Source organism: Triticum aestivum, chromosome 3A (assembly GCF_018294505.1).
Source record: "Triticum aestivum cultivar Chinese Spring chromosome 3A, IWGSC CS RefSeq v2.1, whole genome shotgun sequence".
Lineage (NCBI taxonomy): Eukaryota > Viridiplantae > Streptophyta > Magnoliopsida > Poales > Poaceae > Triticum > Triticum aestivum.
The window spans coordinates 751,450,643-751,472,273 of NC_057800.1; the positions used below are offsets into that span (position 1 = coordinate 751,450,643).

Genomic DNA, 21,631 nt, shown 5'->3' on the forward strand with positions numbered 1-21,631 from the left:
TTTTGTTTAAATTCAGCAACATTGTTTTAATATTAAAACATTTTTTTGAACTCACGGTTTTTCTGCTCAGATTCATGAAAGTTCTAGAAACCCTCTTCCTTGAGGTAGTGCATTCACGTCGAGCTGTCTTGTCAACAAAGGTGAAAGAGCCAAATGTGAAGCTCTTGCCTGGCGCAAAGCTGCCATTCGTGATGGAAGATCCGACCTAGACTCGGTCTGCGGACGATGCAATAATCAGTTTGAACTTTTTTCCCACCTTCAGAAGAATGAAGCATAGATAGATATACTAACTGGCAAGCCAACTGCTAGTGCGGAAATGTTTAGTGTCCTCGGTAGGTTGGAGAGCATAGCTGGAAGTACCAGAGAGGAGTTCGCACGGGGTTTTTACCCAGGTTTAGGCCCTTGTTGTCAAGGTAATACCGTACTCCTCGTGCGAGGGGTTACATGTGCAAGATGATGATTACTACCATGGTCTGTGTATAGTGGGACATATGCCTCGAACTGCCCCTACTCTCACATTATAAAGGGGACGAGGGCTAGGATTTACACCGATCCTAACCAACCTATTCACGAGGGCTTCTTGCCTTGCACGCCAACTTCACACTTCATCTTCAAACCACCCCCTAGTTCGTGTGCTGTAATCGAGTTGCCGCTAGGTGTCCTGGGCCTTGAGGTCGGCCCAGTGTCGAGTTTTCCGGCCAGTGGGCCACCGCCGGTAATATTGTACCGTCATATTTGCCTGACGTTATAACGAATATATGATGGCATGATATAGAGTCATGCCAATAGGTGTTTAATCTTGTAAGTTGATACGCCTACTGGTTTAGCATGGAAAGGCCCCGCATCGAGTGCCTATCAATTCGGCGTGTGGGTTACATTTTTGATTCGCCTATTGTGTGGGTGTGTTTTTCTCATGTCTTGGCGTGGGTGTGTTATTCACGCGTACATAATAGGCATGTGTGTGACCTTAAAAATAGTGGGCGGTCTAGTTTGGACTAGGCGCGGGGAAATTTTGTATTTGACCGCTGGCTCCTCCTTTCCCCCCGAACCACCTCATCCCCTTCCATCCCGTTACTTTGCAAATCCACAGTTGTAGTAGTCTAGTATACCCACCTCGCTAGCATGTTCCACCGGTCAAGCCCTCAGCGACCGCCATCCCAAACAACCCCTTGCAGCCTCATCTCTCGCCCCCTTCCATCAAGACATGGTACCGACGACCGGTCGCGACCCAATCTGCGTCATTCTTATGCCACTTTGCCATATACTCTCCCCCCCCCCCCCCACCAACCTGGCCCCAACCGAAACGCCAACCCAAGCCCAATCTAAAAACCCGAACAGTCGAACAGTGGAAGGGTGGAGACACCGCACCAATAGTTAGATCTATTGAAACCGGAATGTACTCATCTTAGTCTATAATGTGAGTATTATATGAATCAGTTTCAGAGGTTGTAGATCAGTTCTATATGACATATCTGGTCTATGAAGTTTAGCTAATAGGACCATAGGAACAAGCTTTATATCCTTTAAAATAGTTCACTTCATTATATTACGACCAACCTCAATCCCCTGCATCGAGTTAATCCTTCACATATTCCTTTTTTATGTAGCATGGTGTACCACAATGTAGTGCACTTACATATTTGTGGCACGGTCAACATTTAATCTCGCACAACTAGTGTGGAGTTTGTGTACACATGAAGCGGTGCCTTATTTTTTCCCTAAGGATCCAATTCTTTGTGAACTAGTTGATAGGGTCAGACTAGAGCTTAGTGTGGAAGAAAAATCTGTAGTAAGGCATGACACTGGCACAGGCCCTCGGTCGTTCTGCACAATGACCCCTCGATCGTGCTGCACGCCAGCACAGGTGAAAACCTTAATGTACGTGCGCAGATACAATATACAACAACCCATATACACCTTGAATGGAAATAGAGAGATAAACAAATGACGTTACAATAAACAGCTACATGCAAGATCAAACAACAACTGCACATGGATACTTGAGTCCATCTGGATTTCGAGATCAGAACTTGATGATGAAGTCATAGATATGGTTGTTGACCTCCTGGGCCCTCTCCTGCTGGATAAAGTGGCCAGCGCCGGGGATGATGACCACCTCATCTAGGAGCGGAACATCCTCCTTAAACCCACCACCATGGATGTAATCCTGGATCCCCTCAAAGTTGTACGTGATGTCACCGTCGCCCACAATGTACTTGGTCGGCACCTGCACTTTGGCATCTGCCCACGGTGCCGCCAGCTCGCAGTTCTTGTCAAAGTTGTGATAGTAGTTGATGGCTCCAGTGAAGCCAGTCTTTTCAAAGGAGGTGACAAAATAGTCAATGTCTGCCTCGGTGAGCCAGGGCGGAAGCGGTGATGTTGGGTACTTGTTGTCATCCATCTCCTCATCACAGAACACGCCGTGGCTAAAGCAATGGCACAGCATTTGCCTCATCAGGCGCTTGGCATGCGCCGGGGCGAATTGCTTCTCCGCAACACCTGGCTCCTGTACGTGAACCATACACATATATATATTTTTTAATGATTTTGCAGCAATAGTTATTCGTGTGCATCTGATAATACAGAGACCAGCTGAAAGTTCCAGACAAATGTGTGCTGGTGTCTTGCCTGGAAGGGGCACTTGTAGTAGTTGGGGCCGTATGCGCGGTTGAAGTACTCGATGGGATTCACGAAGTCGGGCCCATTGCGGATCATGATATGGCGCATGAAGGCGACGCTGGTGTTGACGAGTGCTGTCACACGCTCCGGACGGAAGAGGCACAGGTACCACGCGATGAGCGCGCCCAGTCATGCCCGACCACAAACACCTTCATTTCAACCATGGTGCATTTTGTTTGTTACATGTACATTTTATTTTATTTACTTTGCCACAATTTCACATAGAATGCATTTTCAAATTCTAACGCTTAAACAAAATATTTACTCCCTCCAACACTGAACAATATCATTTTATGAGATGTCGTAATGTATTTTCGATCATAATCAGTGTTAGCATTTGATTTGCAGACGTGCTATGGGCCTGTGTATGGTGGGGATGTGTTGTTTGTGTGTGCTCATGTGTCTTCTCTGGATAATCGAAAAACAAACTATATTATTTGGTTACAAGGAAAGCTTAATTGTACCTTCGCAAGCCCTAAGGTGTCGAGGAGCGCAACAAGGTCACCAACTATGTGAAAGGCTGTGTAAGAGGCCACACCCGGTGGTGCAGTGCTGCCACCATAGCCACGGAGGTTAGGCGCGACGCAACGGTAACCACAAGCCCCCAAGTGGTCCATCTGATGGCGCCACGAGTACCACAGCTCCGGGAAGCCGTGCAGGAACAACACCGCCCCCTTGGCGTCCACCTCGGGGCCGGCTTCCGCCACGTGCATCGATATGCCGTTCACCTCCACAGTCCGGTGTCTAATCACCACACCCTCCATGGTCTCTCTCTCTCTCTGTGTGTGTGTGTGTGTGTCTGTGGTGTATATGTTTTAGTGTGTGTTTGTGCGTTGCAACTCGAGCCTGTGGGAGTTGCCATTTAAAGACAGAACTTACCAGCCGTGGACCGTGGTACTGTTTTCATGTTAGTTTTTAGTTTTATGCGATGGTGGATGCGTTGTGGTTTGAACACGTGAATGCATGTGATGCATCGTCAATCCACAATATTCCCACAGCTGGCCCGGGCTGTCCACACTAGTCCTGCTCCCATTCGGAGGGTCGGAATCATGCACGCGCATATTTCAGCAGTTCGTAAGAAAGAAATAATGCAGGAGGGACAAGCTCCTGTAGGCATGAAAATATCAAATCGGTCATGTGTCGCGCCGTTTCATGTGTTAGGTGCGTGCTATCCATCAAGCAAGCTAGCCAACCTCCAAGTAGGAACATCAAAGCAGCTAGCTCATCAAATAATTAGTCGTTCGACGGATCAGAAAGGCCGGCCTCAACTTCGTGGTTATGAGCGCCTATGAACAATTGGTGATCCCCACTAACATATTTCATTCAACATGCAAACATGTCATGCAACATGTATGTGATTTTTTTGGGTTCTGTTGTTCTACTTATATACAATGATTTTTCTAAAATTATACAATAATCAAATACAATAGAATATGTATTTTTAGTTTCAGACCACATATTATTAATTTAAATATTCATGATCCATACAACCAGATATCATTGTAATACGTTGTAACCAATTCGCGGAACACTCTGCAAGGTACCATCCAACTACATCAAAACCTCGTTGCTTATTTCTCCATGTACTTATCATGGTCTGGCCTGATCCAACTAAGCAGTTGATGACACTTGCTAAATCATGTTTTCGACAAAGGGCATATTTTATTAGCTAAATGAAACACTATGAGCACATACTCTGCATATTTCGAATGCGCGCGCACACACACGCACAAAAAACATGCCAGTAAACAGCAAAGTCATAATAGACCAAAACTATGTGTGGGCAAGAAAAAAAAATCATATTTGATTGGCAAACTGTAACAATGACCATATCCACACCAACCATCTCATGACACCACACGCACGACAAATTTCTTCAACAACAATGGCTTGAGGAAGGGAGCGACACTCATGCTCCACCGTCACCGGATCAACCATGTATCAAGGCCAGAATCTAGGTTTTCAGCCTGAAAAATCAATCGAAGCATATCCGAGCAATGCCTTTAACAAGATAACGACGCAGAAAGACCTTGCCACTAAGAAGTGTTAAACTAATCGAGGAATCAATGAACCACTATAGTGGTTCATAAGTCACAACAAAGAACAAACATACATGTTTGCATAATTGATTAGATAAGTAGCAATTGAGTAGATAATATTTCATAAGCAAGTTGAGTAGATAAGTAGCGCTCACCACTTTGATATTACCAAGTGCTAGTATTTTGAAGATGTATCAATGGATGGTTGTGGTATTTTATTCACTAATAGAAAATACCTATATACTCCTACATGCTCGGTGAATTAAAAATAAAATATTAGTAAATTGACAAACACGCGCGCTCGCGCAAACACGCCGGCAACTAGCAAAGTTATAAACAAAAGCTATGTGCTGGCAAAAAAAAACATTCTGATTTGATTGGCAAACTGTAGCAATGACAATAAACGCACCAACTATTTCATGACACCACACAAGACGACAAAGTTCTTCAAAGCCAGACTTTGAGGAAGGGAGCACGCTCATGCGCCAACATCATTGGATCCAGTCATCAAGGCCATATCTAGGTTTTCACCTTGAAAAATCTGTCCAAGCATATCCGAGCAATACTTTCAACAAGGGTAACAATGCAAAAAGAAGTCACCATTGAGATGTCTCAAAATAATTGAGGAATCAATCAACCAGTAAATAATTAGAAGGATTGACAAATTGAGTAGGTAATATTTCATAAACAAAATTGAGTAGATAAGTAGTGCATCACCGCTTTGATATTACCCAGTGCTAGTATTTTAAAGATCTATCAGTGGAGAGTCATGGTATTTTATTCAGTAAAATACCAAGTACCTATGGACTTCTATGTGCTCAATGAAATAAAAAATAAAAATAAAAAATTAGAAGGACAAGCTTCAAGAATAATAAAACATTGAGCATCTTGTGGACAGCTAGCCTCCCAGGTTCTAGTAGAGCCAAATTACCAAATAGCCTGGTGGCATCACAACATGTTACCTGCTCTGTTCGGAAGATAATTTTTTCAAGGGGTAACCATACATTATTATAGATTAAACATTTGTGCCTTTTGACCGACTGTCCCCTCCCTAATGTTGTGGCGATATGTAAAGCCAAACTGCAATGTCCGTGCAAGTTCGGCGGTGATGTCTGACCTAACCTGATGACCCACAACGAAATTGTAATCCAGGCGGCATCCAAGGCCACTAGAACCTAGGGCATGCTTCGCTGGGCTATTCTTCAGTCATGGGTTTACATCCATTTTTCCTTTCCCGTGTGCCATTATGGGAAGTGATGCATTGCTCGTGTTGTCTAAATTCTCTTCAATTTATTATTTTTCAACGAGGTTCGTAGCCAATAACCATATGTAGAATAGGAAGAAAAATTGTCTTTAAAGTTTAAACAGTTCCCGCAAAAAGAAAGTTTAAACAGTCGAGAAAAATGCTATCACCAAGGGACCATCCCGGTAATATATTACATTAGCCAAACTGGACCATAGTCAGACTACTTCGCGAAATTCATATAAGCGTTACCAGTGAACACCATGCATGTAACTGTCTATTTGTGTATACAATAAGCAATCTTAGGTACATGCGTACTGAGTCTAGACATGATCCATATATACAGGGCCGGTCCTGAGATTTTGGGGGCCCGGGGCGAAACTAAAATTTAAGGTCCCTTAATATAAAGATCAAGGTAACACTTTGGTACTGGTCTAGGTTGAAATCATCTACAGCGAAGGAAACATCTGAATGCCTTTAAGATAATGCTTTTGCAACATCACTATAATACCATAAAATTGATCATTGAGTTAAACTGACTAGTTCATAAAGAATTTGATGCAACTTAGTGGTTAATCCTGTTTCAGTAGACATCATCTCATAATCAAGGAACATGACTATGTAAACTATCTGCCTTTCTTTAGATTTGGTAGGTGTTATATCCTACCACATTTTCTTCATTTACCATTTTTTTGTTTCTGATTGACAAAGTGTACATATGGCCTATTACTCAGACCCAAACATGTGTGTTCGGCCTATTTTGTAAAACTACAATTTGCTACACTACATCATAAGTGTCAATCATAGCCGAATTAGAACAATGAATTGTGGCTTGCATAAACACATCGTATTTTGACTAGGGTATGTACTTGACTTGCTACTAGAGTCAAAAGTGCCCAGAATTAATAATTCAGAGTCGAACTATAATACTGCTGAACTGCTGATTTTGTAATGCTAAGTGAAGACTCCTCCTGATTATGGTGACTACAATTTCTCCGGCCGGGGCAAGGAATTGTAGAAATCTCAAAATACATGCAACCCCAAAGGATTCGATCAAAAAAGGCCGCGTTGTTACTTACCAGAGTCTGACCATGAATCTATAGGCGTGCTTCTTCATCGCCGCCGCTGCGGCATCGGAGGCCATGGTTGATGAAGCTATGTACCTAGGGTAGGGGCACGGACTCGTCCAAAGAGCCCTATCCAAGGACATCCCTAGAAGAAGTCACCTCTCAATCGACTTCAAGGTATCTCACTCGACGGGTTCAAGACGCTCGACCAAGAAGCTATCACTCGACCATGAAGCTAGCCACTCGACCGCCAGGAGATCTGAAGTCACTCCGCAGGCAAACGGTCGGCTATCAAGTAGTCTTTATGGTCATTATGGCACTTTACTGGTAACGCCCCACCTTAAATGTACCTTAAACCCTGCATTTCCGAGGGCAGGAGGGGCCCGGCGAACTCTATATAAGCCACCCCCCTCCTCAGTATGAAGGGTTCGCACCCCTGTTATCCACACGCATATAATCCAATCGACCGCCTTCGGGCACCGAGACGTAGGGCTGTTACTTCCTCCGTGAAGGGCCTGAACTCGTAAATCCTCGCGTGCTTACAACTTCTCCATAGCTAAGATCTAGCCTCTCCATACACACCCCGCTACATTACCGTCAGAGTTAGAACCACGACAGTTGGCGCCCACCTTGGGGCAGGAGTCTTAGCGCCTAGTTGGTGAAGTTGCGACCTTTTCCGATCCATTTCATCATGGTTTCCTACGGAGTTTTGATGGAGGGCCGCGAGATCCGTCTCGGCGCGCTCACGTTCATTGCCGACGACTCCGTCTGGCTTCAGGAGGCGCCGCTCAACATCGACGCGCTCCCCATCCGCGGTGCGACGCACTTCCGCGCATGCATTCGTGGCGTCCTCCTGCGGCAGCCGTCGATCCAGTATCAGTCGGCCCCCGTGTCGTCTCCCCGCCCCGTCTCCCACCAGCGCAAGCGCTCCGCTCGGTCGAGACTCCAGCGGTGGGTGAGGCACGCCGTGGCTCGCTAGTCGGCGGCCCCACAAGTCGCGTCAATCGAGCCCGACGAATCCCTCTGCGGCCTGTTCGACCTGTCGACTGGCTACGCGGAGACCGCATCCGAGTGCGGCAGCAGCGACCCTTTGGCTGAGGTTCTGGCGGTCGAGGGGACACACAGTCCCCCCGGATTCCCTCGCGCTGATGGAGGCGCGGGTGGGGGCGACCCATCGCATCCCCACGATGAGTATCTCCCCGAACCTCTCACGTCATTGCAGCGAGAGGAGCTTCGCCGCCGGGACATGGACGCGCTCCACACTCCTATTGTCGGAGAAACCTCCGAGGCCCGGGCCTTGGAGGACGCGCGCTTGGCTAACCTGGCCGAGCGCACTCGATTGGAGAATCTCCAGCGAATACTCGACGAGCAAGCGCATCAGCGAGCTTCCGAGCCCAGTCGACGTCAGCAAGCTCCCGAGTCTAGTCGGCGTCAGCTCTTCCCGCCGCCGCAGGTATACCGAACCCTAGTTCAGAATTTGGCCGCTGCGGCCCGTATAGCAGAATCGATTCAGCCGTCCCAGTCGGAGGCTGGCAGGGGCTTGTTGCAGATCAGAGCGTTGCTTCGGGCGGCGGGAAACCAGAATTCCGCCGTTTCTCAGTCGTGAAACAGGATCCACAGTCGCTCCGTTGCAATAGAAACAGTCCAGTCGGCTCACAGCCCGAGATCGCCCCCGAGGCGTGAGGGACGTGGTGATCGGCATGATCAGTACAGAAGAAATGAGCAGTATGATCACCGATTCGATCGTGATGATCGACGTCGAGTGCCAACCCCTCCCCCGAGGAGTGGGTCGTATGCGCCTCGACGGCAAGATGATAGACGCCCTCATAGTGTTGGGCAGAGGATTCCAGTCGACCCCAGAGACCCAGGCTTTGATGCGAGATCTATCCTCGTTCAAGGTTTGGTTGACAGGAACAGGGCTCATAGAGAAGGCCACAAAAGAGATGCGCCTGCCAGCAGCAGGGTACATGCTTCAGGGCCGGAGTGTTTCAGTCGGGCCATCAGAGCCGCAGTGATTCCTCCCAATTTCAGGCTGGCGACTGGAGTCAGCAAGTTCACCGGTGAGTTTAAGCCTGACACTTGGCTCGAAGATTACCGAGTGGCTGTACAGATTGGCGGTGGCAATGATGAGGTGGCCATGAAGCATTTGCCTCTCATGTTAGAGGGTTCAGCCAGAGCATGGCTAAATCAGTTGGCACCCAGCAGCATTTACACTTGGGAGGACCTCTCCCGAGTGTTTGTCACAACCTTTGAAGGAACATGCAAGCGACCTGCAGGCCTCACAGAGTTGCGGTCTTGCGTGCAGAAGCCGAATGAAACCCTGAGGGAATACATCCAAAGGTGGATCACACTGCATCACTCGGTCGAGAATGTGCCAGACCATCAAGCAGTTTGTGCCTTCAAGGAAGGCGTTAAATACAGAGAGTTGAATCTGAAGTTCGGTCGAACTGGAGAGATGTCTCTGAATCGGATGATGGAGATTGCCACCAAGTACGCTAATGATGAAGACGAGGACCGACTCCGGAGCGGCAAGCACAAGGCAGTCGCCCAAGAAACCGGAGGAAACTCCAGTCGGAAACAGAAGCGGAAGGCCGAGCCAGCCGCCCCTGGGGAGGCCCTGGCCGTAACCCAGGGAAACTTCAAGGGAAAACCCAAGGGTACCTGGAAGCCCAAGAAAGTCAAGGATCAAGATTGAAATGATGTTTTGGATCTTCCATGTCACATTCACACCAAGAAAGATGAAGAGGGTAATTTTATTTACCCAAAGCATACCACTCGACAGTGCCGGCTCCTGATCCAGCAGTTTCAGGGCAAGCAGCCCAAAGACAAAGAAAAAGAGCCGGACAGGGTTGAAGACAAGGATGATAGTGACGATGGGTACCCCCAAGTCAATTCCACCCTAATGATTTTTGCCGATGTCGAAAGCAAAAGTCGACTGAAGGTCATTAACCGTGAGGTGAACATGGTTGCTCCCGCAACACCCAGTTACCTGAAGTGGTCTCAGACTGCCATCACATTCGACCAGTCTGATCACCCGACGCACATTGCCACCCCTGGGAGGCAAGCTTTGGTGGTCGACCCGGTTGTCGAAGGCACTCGACTGACCAAAGTCCTGATGGATGGCGGCAGTGGCCTGAACATACTGCACGCTGAAACTTTGAAGGGAATGGGCATTCCGATGTCCAGACTCAGTACCAGTAACATGAGCTTCCACGGAGTCATTCCTGGGAAGAAAGCCGAGTCACTCGGCCAGATTGCTCTTGATGTGGTTTTTGGTGATTCAAAGAATTACCGCAAGGAAAAGTTGACATTCGAGGTTGTGGACTTCCAAAGTGCTTATCATGCCATTTTGGGCAGGCCAGCCTACGCACGCTTCATAGCTCTTACGTGTATCTTAAACTGAAGATGCCTGGCCCCAAAGGTGTGATCACTGTTACGGGCAACCGAAAGAAAGCAGAAGAGTGTTTTCAGAAAGGCTCAAAGAGCGCTGATGCTCAGATGGCAGAGGTCGAGCTGCAAGAGTACCAAAAGACTGCCGATCCGAGTGAATTGCTGCGAGCCAAGAAGCCTGCTTCAGAATCAGCTTTTCAGTCGTCTGGTGAAACAAAGACAGTCCACATTCACCCGACCGACCCCGATGCTGCCCCGACTCACATCTCGACGACGCTCGACTCCAAATAGGAAGAAGCGCTCATCTAGCTCCTCCGTGAGAACTGGGACATCTTCGCATGGAAACCCTCTGACATGCCTGGAGTTCCCAGAGAGATGGCTGAGCACCATCTACGAGTCGACCCAAAATTCAAGCCCGTGAAGGAACATCTTTGACGGTCCGCCGTCCAGAAGAAGCAAGCCATTGGCGAGGAGGTGGCTCGGCTCTTAGCAGCGGAGTTCATCTGAGAGATTTACCACTCCGAGTGGCTCGCCAATGTAGTCATGGTCCCCAAGAAGGACAAGTCACTTCGCATCTGCATTGATTTCAAACATATCAATCGGGCCTGCCCGAAAGATCATTTTCCTCTCCCTCGCATCGACCAAATAGTCGACTCGACTGCGGGGTGCGAGAGATTGTCTTTTCTAGATGCCTATTCCGGGTACCATCAAATCCATCTGTATGGGCCCGACGAGATCAAAACAACTTTCATCACTCCATTCGGATGCTTCTATTACGTCACCATGCCGTTCGGCCTCAAGAACGCCGGAGCCACGTTCATGAGAATGATTCAGAAGTGTTTACTCACTCAAATCAGTCGGAATGTGGAGGCATACATGGACGATATTGTGGTCAAGTCACGGAAAGGTTCCGACCTGCGGACTGACCTTGCTGAAACCTTTGCCAACCTCAGGAGGTATGATATCAAGCTCAATCCATCAAAGTGCACATTCGGAGTTCCAGGTGGAAAGTTGTGACGCCCGGATAATTAAGCTACAGTGATTCCCCGCTAATGTTGCCACGTCACCACGGTTACTGTGATAAACTCTCGATAGTTCAGAACCGAAACAAATTCAAAATTTAAATAAAAGAAAACAATAAAAGTTTTCAAAAATTAAAACAAAAATGTTCGGTGGTTGCCAAATATTACAAAGATAATTATGGTGTAAGGTTCACAATTTTATAAAATGCCTAAGTGTTTATAAATAAATAAAAACAGAAAAGAAAATAAATAAAAAGAAAACAGAAAAAAAAGGAAGGAAACCCCACTGGCCCAACTGGGCCAAGCCCACCTGGCCCAGTCGGCCAGCCCCCCTGGCCCGGCCCACCCCTCACTCCCTTATCCCCCCCTCCCCCGGTCGGCAAACCCTAGCCGCAACCACTCCCCCCCGATCCCCTTTCTCCCCCTCGCGACGATCCGGATCGGCCCCCGCCCGATCCCGGTCCCCCTCGTCCTCCCCTCATCGCCGGCGGCCCCCGCCGCCCCGACACCGGTCACCTCCGCCCCCCTGCGCCCCTCGCCGCCGTCTGGACCCCCCCCTCCACACCGTCGCCCCACGCGCGGGGCACCCGCCGCCGCGGGATCGTCCCCGACCTCCCCCCGCCTCACCGGACCCCTCCCCGATGCCGGCGGCCGCCTCCCCGACTCCCTCCTCGCCGGTCGCCTCCAAGCTCCACCGCGCCTGCCTCCTAGACCCTACGCGTCCCCCCCGTGAGCTCTTCCCTCCCCCCTTCGCTCCCCCTATCCCCCTGGGGATCGACCCCACGCTCGGTCGCCATGGCCGGAGCTCGCTCCGGTGCCGCGCTTGCCGCGCTCCGGCTCGCGCCGGCTCACCGCGCCCGCATACCCCTCCCCTCGCGCCTCCTCCGCTCGGTCGAGCCCCCCCTTCTCTCCCCCCCTCGTTCCCCTCCGTACCCGAGCGCCCCCCACCCCCCCCCCGTCGCGGATCTTGTCGCCGGCGCCCGTCCGGTGACCAAATGGTCACGGGGCCGAGCCCGTGGTGCTCAGCGCGCCGCGCAAGCACCCCCCGGGCCCCCGTAGCGCGCTCCCGTCGGGGCCCGAACCACCCCGCCGCCTCCGCCGCTCGCCGGCGCCGATTCCGGCCGAGTCCGGCCGCGCCACTGCCACCATTGGACGCGCCGTCCTTCCCGCTTTCGAACGCACCGCCCGCGCCCCATTTTGGCCGCCGGACGACAAATTCCGGCGAGGTCCGGCGCCCCTCCGCCGCGGGAACGCCCACCGGAGCTCCCCAACACCGGCCGCCGACGTGGCCGACCCGGGGCCACCCCTGGGTCACTGACCCGTGGGCCCTAGGGGCCCGGCCGGCCTGTTGACCCGGTCGGCCATGCTGACTGGGCACCCAGTGCCAATGACATGGGGGCCCCTCCCCAGAACGTTTTTGAAGAAAAAAAAAGAATAGGGGAATTAAATAAATAAAATTAATAAAATTAAAAATGAATAAAATTAATTAATTAGTTAATTAATTAAGTAAATAATTAATATAATTAATCCTGATTAATTAACCTAATGGCTAATTAACCTAATTAACTACTGTTAATTAAACTAAACCCTAATTAAACCTAACAGTGTATGGCAGGTGGGTCCCACGGGACCCACATGTCAGGTTGACCAGGTCAAACGGTCAACGCTGACTGCTGATGTCAGCACAACGTCATGCTGACGTCATAAATCCATTTTCGAATTAATTAAATAATTAATTAAATTTCAGAAATTAATAAAGTCTTTAGAAAATCATATCTTTTAATCCGTAACTCGGATTAAAATATTTTCAACATGAAAGTTGCTCAGAACGACGAGACGATTCCGGATACGCAGTCCGTTCGTCCGCCACACCCCCCTAACCTATCGAACCCGCAACTTTCCCCCTCCGGGTCCTCTGCCCGAAAACACAGAACACCGGGAATACTTTCCCGGATGTCTTCCCCCTTCGTCGGTATCACCTACTACCGCGTTAGGGCACACCGAACACCGCGTATTGCCTTGTTATATTTTGTGATGCTTTGTTTGCTCTGTATTCATTATTTCTTCCCCCTCTTCTCTCCGGTAGACTACGAGACCGACGCTGCTGCTGCCCAGTTCGACTACGGAGTTGACGACCCCTCTCTCTTGCCAGAGCAACCAGGCAAGCCCCCCCCTTGATCACCAGATATCGCCTATTCTCTCTATACTGCTTGCATTAGAGTAGTGTAGCATGTTACTGCTTTCCGTTAATCCTATTCTGATGCATAGCCTGTCATTGCTGCTACAGTCATTGATACCTTACCCGCAATCCTAAATGCTTAGTATAGGATGCTAGTGTTCCATCAGTGGCCCTACACTCTTGTCCGTCTGCCATGCTATACTACTGGGCTGTGATCACATCGGGAGGTGATCACGGACATATACTATATACTTTACACTGTTACATTACTGGTGATACTGTTTGGAGATGGGGGCTGAAGGGGCAGGTGGCTCCATCCAGGTAGTGGTGGGCCTGAGTTCCCGACGGCCCCCGACTGTTACTTTGTGGCGGAGCGACAGGGCAGGTTGAGACCACCTAGGAGACAGGTGGGCCTGGCCCTGTTCGGCGTTCGCGGATACTTAACACGCTTAACGAGATCTTGGTATTTGATCTGAGTCGGCTACGAGCCTATACGCACTAACCATCTACGTGGGAGTAGTTATGGGTATCCCGACGTCGTGGTATCAGCCGAAGCACTTCAGACGTCAGCGACGGAGCGGCGCGCGCCGAATTGGACTGGAACGCCACTAGGCTAGGTCTGCTTTCGGCCGCCCTCGCAACGTGCAGGTGTGCTATGGGCGATGGGCCCAGACCCCTGTGCGCTTAGGTTTAGACCGGCGTGCTGGCCTCTCTGTTTTGCCTAGGTGGGGCTGCGACGTGTTGATCTTCCGCGGCCGGGCATGACCCAGGAAAGTGTGTCCGGCCAAATGGGATCGAGCGTGTTGGGTTATGTGGTGCACCCCTGCAGGGAAGTTAATCTATTCGAATAGCCGTGATCTTCGGTAACAGGACGACTTGGAGTTGTACCTTGACCTTATGACAACTAGAACCGGATACTTAATAAAACACACCCTTCCAAGTTCCACAGACAACCCGGTGATCGCTTTTCTACAGGGCGACGAGGAGAGGATCGCCGGGTAGGATTATGCTATGCGATGCTACTGGAGATGCTACTTGGAGATGCTACTTGGAGGACTTCAATCTACTCTCTTCTACATGCTGCAAGACGGAGGCTGCCAGAAGCGTAGTCTTCGATAGGATTAGCTATCCCCCTCTTATTCTGGCATTCTGCAGTTCAGTCCACTGATATGGCCTCCTTACACATATACCCATGCATATGTAGTGTAGTTCCTTGCTTGCGAGTACTTTGGATGAGTACTCACGGTTGCTTTCTCCCCCCTTTTCCCCCTTTCCTTCTTTCTGGTTGTCGCAACCAGATGCTGGAGTCCAGGAGCCAGACGCCACCGTCGACGACGACCCCTACTACACCGGAGGTGCCTACTACTACGTGCTGCCCGCTGACGACGACCTGGAGTAGTTAGGAGGATCCCAGGCAGGAGGCCTGCGCCTCTTTCGATCTGTATCCCAGTTTGTGCTAGCCATCTTATGGCAACTTGTTTAACTTATGTCTGTACTCAGATATTGTTGCTTCCGCTGACTCGTCTATGATCGAGCACTTGTATTCGAGCCCTCGAGGCCCCTGGCTTGTATTATGATGCTTGTATGACTTATTTTATTTGTAGAGTTGTGTTGTGATATCTTCCCGTGAGTCCCTGATCTTGATCGTACACGTTTGCGTGCATGATTAGTGTACGATTGAATCGGGGGCGTCACAAGTTGGTATCAGAGCCGACTGCCTGTAGGAATCCCCCTTCCAACTCCTTGGCCGAAGTCGAGTCTAAACTTTACAAAACTTTTACTAACATGGCTGTGCGGCCCATGGGCCCACGTCGCCATTGGGTGGTAGTAGGATCTTTTACTCCTCGACCTATACTCTGGGACTCTTATTTCTCTTCTATTCGGGTTAAATGATTTTTGCTAAATCTAACATTAGGATCTCGTTATCACTTTCACCCGGAGAGCCCCTTATTAATGATGATCGTCTGCGGCACGTGAAGACCCTGAAGATACTCTCCGTTGTTAACCCGAGAACTTATGTTCATCGCATTTGCAATTCCCCTTCCACCGTCAACCCTTATGGATAACTACTTGCAGTTGTTATTCTTACATTCATCCCCAGTTGGTCTTGTTATTACCAGATACCTCGAAACACTCGTCGTTGTCTCGATAATCCTTGAGATTATCACCTTGCTGTTCCTTGTCACCTGAATACCCCTATGGATAATTCTCGCACTTATCGAGTATCCGCTCATCCCCCAGTTGTTCATGTGTTTCACAATGGTCTTCGAAATACTATTTGATCCTCCAAAAATCCTTAATAGCTTATTGCTCTGCAATACTTGTCTGCTTGCATTATGGATGCTTCCCATTGGCAATATTCGTTAGTATCCTTAGGCATCGTCATTTTGATCCTATTGATTCAGCATGTGTGCGAATGCACACAAACATCTATCAACCCTTCTAAATTATCCTTCCGGCTCAGACATCATTTTTGAACATGAGCTGGTTCTCGACCAAACTATTTGTCGTCAATTGTGCCTCTGGTATATTCAACTTATCCATCCCTACTCAGAGCATTGCTTCTGATCCTTTGTTTTGGAGATCGAAATTCCTTTATTATCTAAGCATCGAATCATTCCGATGTTCTATAATATGATGCCCGTGCATTCTTCTTCCTCTGGTTGAGTACCGATGCTCACGTCAGATCCCTTGTGGACCACCAGATCCTTTGTTGGATTTTATCTGACAACGCCCTTCATATTCAATAACCTTGTGAGCCTTTCCTCTGATACATAATGCCTTTGGTAAATTGTATCCTCTGCTTTCTTAACCATGCTCTGTCTTCGAGCTTGAGTTAATTACTTCTAAAGATTCTGGTATATGATTATAAGATGCCCCGATGGGTTGAACCTATGCCTTCCTTAATGGGTGAGAACTCGAAAGTTTTCACGAGTCGTACTCCTCTGGTATTTTGCCAGATAAAATTTCAAAACTACAACTTTATTGAGTGCGAGAAGTGAATGAAAGGTTGTGCATTGGAGAAGTGGGAGTCGACCTTGAACTTTGCGTTCATGCCCATGGACACGATGTACATCTTCTCATCGAAGCTTCTTTAAAATCAATTATTCCCTTGGTATAAGTTCATCTTATATCTGAGATCTGGCCTTTTTGCAATCGTGGTTCTGACCATGTTCTCCTTTAAATATCATGTCCTGTGCAAGTTTAAGCACTTGTCTTCTATAGAGCAATACCCCAGTTCAACTTCTAGTTTGATCTGTCGTCGAGTATTACCACCTGGTATCTCGAGATTATCTTGGGACTGCATAATTTCTTATGAGTTCTTCATCAAGTACTACATACTCACCGATTACAATTTTTCATGGGCTCGGAGTTATTGAACACTCAAAGACACCGATAACTGAACCGAGTCCGCTCTACGGTTCAACAACTCTTCGGTAAGCTTCTATAAGTACGAGTTTGTACCCGATCACGCCATTCCTAGCCTGTTTGGCTATGTCATTGTCGTGACGATTCTAACGGTGCTACCTGGTCCTTATTCTCGGAGCACCAATTTTCGACGATGAACTAACCTTACGTCGATTTTTCCTCGTCATACCCTTTCACCTTAAACAACAAGCTTGAGTTCGAGTTTGTGTCGTACCCTTGGTTCCAATAACCTTTCGCTTTATCATTACTTTGACTTGATGTCATCACCGATCGATTACATCTTCATGAACTCTCGCGACAAATGTGTCGTGAATATCATCAACATTCTGAGCTCTTCCAAGAGATCTATTGAAATCATGATGAGAAATACCATCCTTGCCCTTGATGATTGGTGTTATCAGCGACAACATTATTGCATTCCCTCCAACACAAAACTTGTTCCTGTATTGTGTTGTACCTTGAGTTCCTTGCTATCCAACTTATGTTATATTCTACCGCGGAGTATTACCATCTTTGATGTTAAGAATGTTGTGAGGATTGCTCCACCTCTTAAGAATTCTTGCTATAATGATACTTCTCACCATCACCATTCTTTCTTGGTCCTCGTGTTGATTCCAACCGGGGTACCCACAAGTGAACGGTGTTGTTTGGATTATGCACTTCTAGCAACCCTATTGCTTTGAAGTTAATGATCGATAGTTCATTCTAAGTCCTTCGCTAATTGAATCACCATTCTAACATTGGTCGTGCAACCCAACCCGTACTTCGGGCGCACCCTTCAACCAATGTTTAATTGTGTATGTTTTCCTCGAGCATACTTCCTTATATCATTTGATCTGACAAATGTTATCTCCTTGTTCACTTAATGGTGGAAATCCATCTTTTGGGAATCTCGGTGAATTGCCGTTGAGTTCACCAGACACCTCCTTGTCCTCTCCTTGGTTTAATGGTGAACTATTGCTTCAGAAACCCGCTCCCATAGTTCATTTCTCGAGAATCTTGCAATGTCATTTCGTCAATTTGTGTTGCACCTTTTCCTCTCGGACCCCCTGAGTCTGAGGTATCATGACACCAGTTGGATATGAATCTCGGTCAGTTATGATGGTTGGGACAACTCTCCAAGGGTCATGATGTTGATCCTTTGATGACCCGGTAACATGATGTCATGCCTAGCACCCCCCCCCCCGGCTGGAGGACCTATCATTATAATTTCTTTTGCAAGATAATCATTCTTCCTGGAGGAAATTGTAAGACTTATCCTACAAGTTGTTCCTAATGGATCTTTCCTATATCCAAAGTCTGGCCCTTGATTGAAACAAACACCATGTCAATGCTATCTCGAAGCATGTCTGTGGTACTCCGATTTTCAACAAGAACATTTGAAGCCCAATGCTAAATGTTTCTTGCTCAATTATCCAAACACCGATGTATGGGTAATGTCATGAAAATTCTCTCCCCTACCTAAAGAGTTTTCTACATTATATCCTGTCATGGATATCATGCTCTGCTTATCCTTGGGAAGGATATACCCCTGAAATATGTGTTTAAACACATTTTCCTTTCCATTGTTCTGTTTAACCTGATGATCACATTTTCCTTTCCATTGGTTTGTTTGACCTTTCTTGTGATCTATATAACCTAAGCAGTAATAATTTACTTCTTATGTAAACACCTCGGTGTACAACTCTGCCAGTGAGACCCTGTTACTTTTGTTGGTGACATTTCGGTAACCACCGATGGACGAGAACTTTGCCTACTGGTCCGCCTCGTTCAACGAGCAGGAAAATGGTTCTCTTCATCCCTCGTCCTTGGTACTGATGTTGTTGCCGACATAACTGATAGGCTATCCTCTGACATACCTTGCTTGCATGATCACGCAAGACGTCTCCGCCCTTCCTACCTTTAACCCACATGGTGGGCCCATAACCCACAGGTCCCAGGATCGAAACCTGACTCTCCTGTACGCCCCCTGTTCCCAAAGTTATTCCTCCCGCGTGGACTCGTATGTAATTCATGAGCCACCTTCCAATGAGATCGTCAATTCTGGCATCGGACACAATAATTATTCCGTTGCTTGAAACCCCTTTTCACCTTCTGCCTAGGCAATGAACGATTGCCTGGCTGCTTGAAACTTCTTATTGTACCTTCCAACTTTACTCTCGATGTGTTTTATTTTGTTCAACTCGAGAGGTACTCATATGCTCATTCATGGGTTAATCCCAGATTATTACCCTTATAGCATTCTGTCGTTGCTGATCTGCCTCGTTACCTATTCTTAAATACGATGAAGATCCCGAAGAAGGGATGCCGACTTCATCATGATGACCTGAAGGAGAGGACTGAAGACATCAATGTAATGGGTCGACCTCTTCGAGAAGAGCTACTATGATCGAGAAGAATCGTTAGAATTTCGTAACCAGACCCCTTCCCCCTTATAACCGATCCTAAATCTCGGGACGAGATTTCTTGTAGTGGAGGAGAATTGTGACGCCCGGATAATTAAGCTACAGTGATTCCCCGCTAATGTTGCCACGTCACCACGGTTACTGTGATAAACTCTCGATAGTTCAGAACCGAAACAAATTCAAAATTTAAATAAAAGAAAACAATAAAAGTTTTCAAAAATTAAAACAAAAATGTTCGGTGGTTGCCAAATATTACAAAGATAATTATGGTGTAAGGTTCACAATTTTATAAAATGCCTAAGTGTTTATAAATAAATAAAAACAGAAAAGAAAATAAATAAAAAGAAAACAGAAAACAAAAAAAAGGAAGGAAACCCCACTGGCCCAACTGGGCCAAGCCCACCTGGCCCAGTCGGCCAGCCCCCCTGGCCCGGCCCACCCCTCACTCCCTTATCCCCCCCTCCCCCGGTCGGCAAACCCTAGCCGCAACCACTCCCCCCCCGATCCCCTTTCTCCCCCTCGCGCCGATCCGGATCGGCCCCCGCCCGATCCCGGTCCCCCTCGTCCTCCCCTCATCGCCGGCGGCCCCCGCCGCCCCGACACCGGTCACCTCCGCCCCCCTTGCGCCCCTCGCCGCCGTCCGGACCCCCCCTCCACACCGTCGCCCCACGCGCGGGGCACCCGCCGCCGCGGGATCGTCCCCCGACCTCCCCCCGCCTCACCGGACCCCCTCCCCGACGCCGGCGGCCGCCTCCCCGACTCCCTCCTCGCCGATCGCCTCCAAGCTCCACCGCGCCCGCCTCCTAGACCCTACGCGTCCCCCCCGTGAGCTCTTCCCTCCCCCCTTCGCTCCTCCTATCCCCCTGGGGATCGACCCCACGCTCGGTCGCCATGGCCGGAGCTTGCTCCGGTGCCGCGCTTGCCGCGCTCCGGCTCGCGCCGGCTCACCGCGCCCGCATACCCCTCCCCTCGCGCCTCCTCCGCTCGGTCGAGCCCCCCCTTCTCTCCCCCCCCTCATTCCCCTCCGTACCCGAGCGCCCCCCCCCCCCGTCGCGGATCTTGTCGCCGGCGCCCGTCCGGTGACCAAATGGTCACGGGGCCGAGCCCGTGGTGCTCAGCGCGCCGCGCAAGCACCCCCCCGGCCCTCGTAGCGCGCTCCCGTCGGGGCCCGAACCACCCCGCCGCCTCCGCCGCTCGCCGGCGCCGATTCCGGCCGAGTCCAGCCGCGCCACTGCCACCATTGGACGCGCCGTCCTTCCCGCTTTCGAACGCACCGCCCGCGCCCCATTTTGGCCGCCGGACGACAAATTCCGGCGAGGTCCGACGCCCCTCCGCCACGGGAACGCCCACCGGAGCTCCCCAACACCGGCCGCCGACGTGGCCGACCCGGGGCCACCCCTGGGTCACTGACCCGTGGGCCCTAGGGGCCCGGCCGGCCTGTTGACCCGGTCGGCCATGCTGACTGGGCACCCAGTGCCAATGACATGGGGGCCCCTCCCCAGAACGTTTTTGAAGAAAAAAAAAGAATAGGGGAATTAAATAAATAAAATTAATAAAATTAAAAATGAATATAATTAATTAATTAATTAGTTAATTAAGTAAATAATTAATATAATTAATCCTGATTAATTAACCTAATGGCTAATTAACCTAATTAACTACTGTTAATTAAACTAAACCCTAATTAAACCTAAAAGTGTATGGCAGGTGGGTCCCACGGGACCCACATGTCAGGTTGACCAGGTCAAACGGTCAACGCTGACTGCTGACGTCAGCACGACGTCATGCTGACGTCATAAATCCATTTTCGAATTAATTAAATAATGAATTAAATTTCAGAAATTAATAAAGTCTTTAGAAAATCATATCTTTTAATCCGTAACTCGGATTAAAATATTTTCAACATGAAAGTTGCTCAGAACGACGAGACGATTCCGGATACGCAGTCCGTTCGTCCGCCACACCCCCCTAACCTATCGAACCCGCAACTTTCCCCCTCCGGGTCCTCTGCCCGAAAACACGGAACACCGGGAATACTTTCCCGGATGTCTTCCCCCTTCGTCGATATCACCTACTACCGCGTTAGGGCACACCGAACACCGCGTATTGCCTTGTTATATTTTGTGATGCTTTGTTTGCTCTGTATTCATTATTTCTTCCCCCCTCTTCTCTCCGGTA

At 48.9% G+C, this 21,631-nt stretch overlaps 1 pseudogene; it reads right to left on the reverse strand.

Moving 5' to 3' along the window:
- Window positions 1-2,023: 2,023 nt before the first annotated feature.
- On the reverse strand, window positions 2,024-3,492 carry LOC123059724 (epoxide hydrolase A-like; annotated as a pseudogene).
- Window positions 3,493-21,631: the final 18,139 nt, after the last annotated feature.